Source organism: Vigna radiata, chromosome 11 (genome assembly GCF_000741045.1).
Source record: "Vigna radiata var. radiata cultivar VC1973A chromosome 11, Vradiata_ver6, whole genome shotgun sequence".
NCBI classification, from domain to species: Eukaryota; Viridiplantae; Streptophyta; class Magnoliopsida; order Fabales; family Fabaceae; genus Vigna; species Vigna radiata.
This window is the reverse complement of record NC_028361.1, coordinates 10,537,841-10,545,034: the sequence shown is the minus strand read 5'-3', so window position 1 is coordinate 10,545,034 and position 7,194 is coordinate 10,537,841.

Here is a 7,194-nt window from a genome sequence, read left to right as displayed (position 1 = left end):
GGTTTTTGGTTTGTGTTCTTGCATTCTTGATGTTGTGGTAAGGGTACTTTGTTTTTGGGTTTTAGGTTTTTGGTTTGCGTTCTTGCGTTCTTGGTTTTTGGTTTCTTTGTGGGTTGTTCGACCCTTTTGGTACAAATAACCTTAGCTAAGGGTACTTCATTTACAATTTTAGTACAAATAACCTTTCTTGTGTCTTGTTATATAAATTTCATATTTATAGAGTACTTAAATTTGGTAATGTTGAATTAGGTTCATTCCTTCAGTGCATTTGGGACGAACTACTACTTGAATATCGTTCACCGCAATGTAGTGAAGGTTTTCCCACCAGAAATATCTCCTCCATCAGTTGACCTCGTCAAGGAAATGCCAAAACCTGTCATTTGACCTCCGATGTGGGCAGAAAACAATGTCGATGTGGATGTCATCCTCCGCAAATTTGTTCCACCAACTGACCAAGCATCATCATCATCCAAACAACCAGACCATTAATGAATAATATTGCATATGTTTCATTTATATTTTGTTGTGTAGGTCACAATGTGATTGACTTTAATGGATTAATGTAATAGTATGTTATAGAGGACTGTAATAGATAACATTACATATGGTTTCGTATATCTTTTGTAATGGAGGTCAAAAATATTACATATCTTATGGGATGACTGTATTTTTATGAAAGTTATGTTGGAGATGATGTTATTGTAATGAAATCCTTTGGAGTTATTTTGTCAATATAAAAGCAATGTGATTGACTGAAAAAATACAAAAGTTTATCCTTCATCACCTAGAACCTAACTCTCACACATAAACAAGATTTGGACACAAAACCAAATGCTCTTGGCCTAAAAAACACAGAAATTCCCAAGTGGTCCCACAGGTTATCATAGGGATTCCTTCAGTGCAACATGATGTGCAGAACTGCAAAGAGACACGTGTAATCGATTAACAGGCCTTGTAATCGATTACCATGCATGTTTTTGCAACAAATACTGCAAGACTTGGCCTAACTTGATGTTTTCACCATGGGTGGACCCCCACTCCAGCATGGGGTTTCCCACACATCACCTAGAACCTAACTTTCACACATAAACAAGATTTAGACACAAAACCAAGTGCTCTTGACCTAAAACACACAGAAATTCCCAAGTGGTCCCCCAGGTTACCACAAGTGGTTCCTTTAGTGCACCAGGATGTGCAAAACTGCAAAGAGACACGCGTAATCGATTACCAGGCCTTGTAATCGATTACCATGCATGTTTTTGCAGCAAATACAGCAGGACTTGGCCTAACTTGATGTTTCCACCATGGGTGGTCCCCCACTCTAGCATGGGGTTTCCCACACATCACCTAGAACCTAACTCTCACACATAAACAAGATTTGGACACAAAACCAAGTGCTCTTGGCCTAAAAACCACAGAAATTCCCAAGTGGTCCCCCCAGGATACCACATGTGGTTCCTTCAGTGCAACAGGATGTGCAGGCCTGCAAAGAGACACACGTAATCGATTACCAGGCCTTGTAATCGATTACCATGCATGTTTTTGCACCAAATACTGCAGGACTTGGCCTAACTTGATGTTTTCACCATGGGTGGTCCCCCACTCCATCATGGGGTTTCCCACACATCACCTAGAACCTAAATCTCACACATAAACAAGATTTGGACACAAAACCAAGTGCTNTTGGCCTAAAAAACACAGAAATTCCCAAGTGGTCCCCCAGGTTACCACAGGTGGTTCCTTCAGTGCAACAGGATGTGCAGCACTGCAAAGAGACACTCATAATCGATTACGAGGCCTTGTAATCGATTACCATGCATGTTTTTGCAGCAAATACTGCAGGACTTGGCCTAACTTGATGTTTTCACCATGGGTGGTCCTCCACTCCAGCATGGGGTTTCCCACACATAACCTAGAACCTAACTCTCACACATAAACAAGATTTGGACACAAAACCAAGTGCTCTTGGCCTAAAAAACACAGAAATTCCAAAGTGGTCCCCCAAGTTACCACAGGTGGTTCCTTCAGTGCAACAGGATGTGCAGAACTGCAAAGAGAAACACGTAATCGATTACCAGGCCTTGTAATCGATTACCATGCTATTTTTTGCAGCAAATACTGCAGCAATTGGCCTAAGTTACTTCTTTTTCCTCCACATATTGCAATTGTTGGCCTAAGTCATTGTATTTTGATACACAGATTGCAGTACTTGGCCTATATTGCTAAAGAACTTTTATAAATTGCACATTAAGAAATCTGGACATCGATCATGAATGAACAATGATGTATACATTGTAAAATAACAACCTTGAAATCAATAATATTATTCCAATAATCATTTACACAATGTATTCATATAAATTATTATATGTTACAATATGGACATAAACCAATTACACCAACCATATTACTATGAAAAAAAACTGCCCTACATTTTTATAAAAGAAGAAATGTCCTACAACAATCCGTACACATCTAGCGCATCTAGTATTCTGATGTTATCTTTGTCCAGGATCCAATCACGTACATATTTCTTTCTAATTGCAAGCAATTCCTCCTGAAATGAAAATATTCAACTAGTCAATTCAACCCAATCATCAAAAACTAATGAAAATGATATCAAGTCCTTACATTCGAATATGTTGGCATGTTTTTCCATTGAATTTATCCCGTCCATCCCAAATTTGCATTGCTTGTAACATTATAACTCCACAATCATGTCTGAAACATAAAAAAAAAAATTAACAACCACCTAGAAAAAACTACATCACTTACAATAACATATTTTTAAACTGAAGGCTTATAACAACTTACAGGTTTGGTTGGGATGGGATTTTTGCTTGTACAACAGACAAAGGTCCAATACTGCCTTCCGGTCTGTTGTACAAGATGCAAAAGAATCGAGCAAGGTTTTCAGCCTACAATGTAAAAATTACAGTAAGACATTAACAATACATTATTTATTGGAAGTCAATAACATTATTAAATGAGGTCACACATACCACAACAGTGTATATCCTTTTGCGGTCTTTTATGCCCTTCACCAAAGAGTCAATAACATATATGTCTAATGTGCTAAGTTTGACTACATAGCACCACCAATGATAGTCATGGCAAAATGGAAGAAACAGCTACAAACAAACAAACAAAAGGAAAGTCAATACATCAAGAGCTGCTACATGTCAAATACCACCACAAACACAACGAAAAATAAACCTCACTCACAAAGTCAGCTGCAAACACCAACGAAATGGTGTCATCGAAATTCNTTCTACATGCACTTCTCTCAATAACCCATTCATAAGAACAATGATTGATGAATCAAGAGAGATTCGAACCCGCCACTACACAACATTATAAAAAAAAAATTATTACTTACCAAAAAAAAATAACAACTATATATAATACCAAGACTTTAACTTACCGTTGGGTTACCAGACGCCATTGCAACTGCACAATAAATCAATGGTGGATTAGGGTTCCCAAAACACAAAAATATAAAAAATATAACAAAACCCAAAACCCTTCGACAAATACAATGCAAAACAGAGCCACAACGCCCAAGCCACCAAATGCAAAAGAGAGAGCTTACCGGCACAAAGACAGAGTGAATGCTACAGAAGCCAATGGAGAGAACAACCCAAATGGGAGACACGAATGGAGAGACCAAGGTTTTCGACACCTGAACCCAACGGAGAGAGAACGCCCAATGTGAAAACGAAAGTGAAAGAATGAAACTGCCAAATTGAAATTTCATAAAATGAGAATCCCTAAATTACCCTCCTCGGCGTTTTTTAAAAGGGTTTCTTCTTTAACCCAAATAAGCCAATAAAAAAGCGCCACGTGGATGTGTGTTAAAATTGTGTCAAAGTATGGTGTCAAAGAAACATTTTCCTTTTAGAATTATGCTGATAGGTAAATAGAGAAGCATCACACTCGTTGGACAGAGAACCAAGCTGCAAAAGAGTTGTCAAGAGTCACTACCAGAAACGTGCTAAATACCGAAGGCTATTTATCGACGGCTTTTCGTCCTTCGGTAAATTTCATTTACCGAAGGCTTTACCGAAGGGCACATGAATTGGTGATTACGGACGGGTTAGAACCTTCGGTAAATGGAACTGATTTTAGCGAAGGCCTTTGACCGTCGGTATAGGCCTTAATGAAATCAGATTTGGGATTTCCCTCTCCCATTCTGCCAAATTGTTTTCGCGCAAGAAATCCCCCAATTCTTCCTCTCTCACTTCAGAGTGTGCTGCGACGGTGTGACGACGGTGTCAGCGTGACTTCGGTGTTGTGGTGGTGCGTTGACGGTGTTGTTGCGGCGTGACCAGTGTTTCCACTGTCGCAGGGTGAGGCCAGTGTAGTGGTCGTCTCTTTCTTCACAAACTTCCCTCACTTTCTTCACGCACTTTCATCATTGGTGGTGGTCCTTGACAGTGCGTGCTGGTGCTGGTTCGTCGTGGGTTGGTTGCTGCGTTGGGGGTTGGGGTGTGGAGGTTGAGGAACTTCGTTGGAGGGGCTGGTGGTGTCGCTATCGTGCTCGTCAAAGGCTATCTTGGTTGAGGTAAGTTCCACATAATTTCATTCACATTATCATGTTCATCAACCTAGAACCCTAAAGAAACTAAATTGTTGCCCCTGATTTTGCTTTAAGGGTTCGATGTGTACATATATTTTCACAATTTAGAAACTTGAATCATATTCAAGTAGTAATATTCATTGTTCATTGTTTTAAAATGTATATATTGCCAAGGCTTGTTGTTTATGTGTATAAAACCACAAAAAGGTTCTCACTTGAATGAAGTCTATCATGTATGGCGCTTCTGATTAGAAACTTCAAACTCTGATATTTTGTTTTTAACTAGTTGTGGTATTCGCTGGTGGACACTCGGCTAATGGTGTTGTGGCCCTGTTTGCAACAAACCCTTCTCGGTTATTTATTCATCCTCTTCCCTATTCTTTTGGACATATTACTATCTTCAAAATCAGCTTACTGTGCAAACAAACGAAACTCTCACATGGTAGGCCTTTATGGCTACCTATTGACATATTTTCTTATTCCCCGTACAAGCTAATGACCACACAAATAATAACCACATTCAACTTAAGAGCAAAAGTTGTACATGTTTATTTTGCTGCTTTTTTATATCAAAATCAGAATTCTATTTTAATAGTTTCTGTGATCCTTTAATGCATACATTTGGAGACTTTAATATTCTATTCTCACTACATTTTGATATATTTCTTTATAGACATAGGTGTACATGTTGGTTGCATGAATTGGTTCAAGTTCTTATAAAGAAGTGCACCAATTGATGTATATATTTATATCTTTTTAGGTGAATGTTTGGCAAGTTATATCTGAATGGTCAAATCCTCTGTTTGAGGTGGAACTTAGGATTCTCAATCCTCATAAGGGTGACTTTTCCAGCTTGATATGTTTTTCTGTTTGTGGTTTCAGTTTTACTCATCTTTTGGTTTCTCACGTGCACCTAGAAAGGCATTATTAACATTCAAATGAAACACATCTCATCAATATGGCTTTATATTTATTAATCGTTCCATCAACATTTTCTTTTATCCAAAAACCCCATTCACAACAAACTTCTCTCTTGTCAAAATAAAAGAAACCAGATCACAAGCCTTGTGAATAAGAGCATCATATTCTTTTTTCATTGCTGAAACCCAATTTTGATTTTTCATAGCATGTGTAACACTCAATACACAAGGAGACACAACATTCAAAAAATTAAAGTTACACATGACTACACTTCCAGTTCTCACATTACTAGATTTTGCTCAACCATTGGTTTTGGAAACCGATCCCTTCTTTGTTGTCATCAACACAAATCTCAGCCAAGGAGACTATCCACTNTCCTTTTTCCGCAAGTATCATAAATATCAAACTCACGACAATGAAGAACACGAAGAGTTGAGGAGTGACTGTCGCCGACGAAGCTCCGACTGAGACCGGTGACTGTCGCCGGCGAAGCTCCGACCATGACCGACGANCGACAGCGAGGCCCATGGCCTGACTGGATGAAGAATGTCGTGGTTAATGATCTTCGAATTCCAAATTCCTAATTCCTAATTCCCAAATGAAATCCCTAATTCCCAAGTTAAAAATTAGATAACTGCCAAGTCAAATACTCTTTATTTAAATAACAAAGTCCACCTAATGAAATAATACACATCAACATATTATCTGTGCNCCACGTGTTCTCAAGTTAACTCCGTCAGTCACAACTTAACAGACAGGGTAAAATTTGTTCAATTTTACAAATAATATGACCCAATTGAGACCGTTTCAAATACGAGGACCCACTTGAAATTCCTCCACAAACTTGAGGACCAACTGAGGGTTTAAACATTTTATTTACTACTTCGATTTTCTTATAACTGAAGCAAAATCTTCAACTTTTGACTTTGGTTTTAAACCAAGGCCAAAAGCTCTCCCTTTTTTTGCTTCGCCTTAATATGTCTCACTTTGTAAATTGTTGCTTATTGTCTAAAACAACCATTGTCGTAAACTTTCGTTGCACTAATGCCTGCAGAATATTTGTAAACTTTCATTATCTAAGTTAATAAAAGTACTTTATAATCTTTTGAAAAGTATTTGTAAAAGTTTTCAAGGTGCTAGGTTTTGTTTAAAAGTTTCACTAGTAAAAAATCACATTTTTATCTCGCACATTATGCTTCCGTTTTTCTGGAATTGAAGCGTATCAAAACACGGTGACAATCTCGTAATTTTTAAAACATTATATGCCTCGGTTGTTAAGCAACCGATGCCTAAAGAGAATACTGCCTCAGTTAGCAGGGTGAACCGAGACATAAACCTCACATGGCAAAGATACTGCCTCGGTTGGCAAATGGAACGAGGCATAATAAGTCTTGGGCTTGGACCCGTTATTCCTTAAAGCCATGAAAACCTAGCACGAAAGAGGAAACTTTTCCCCAAAAACCTAGCACCTTTCCTCTTCTCCTTTCTCTCGACGACGTGCGATGGTAGTGAGAGCGCGCGACAGTGCGGCGAGAGAGCAATGACGATGTTGCGATGGCGGAAACTCTTTTCTCATGCAACGACGAGGATGCGGCGGCGGCGTTGTGGCGGTTAAGCACTAGATCTGCGTTGTTTTTCCTTGGGTTTTTGGTTCTGTTTCTCTACAGGTGGATGGCAAAATGGATTTGGGGGTT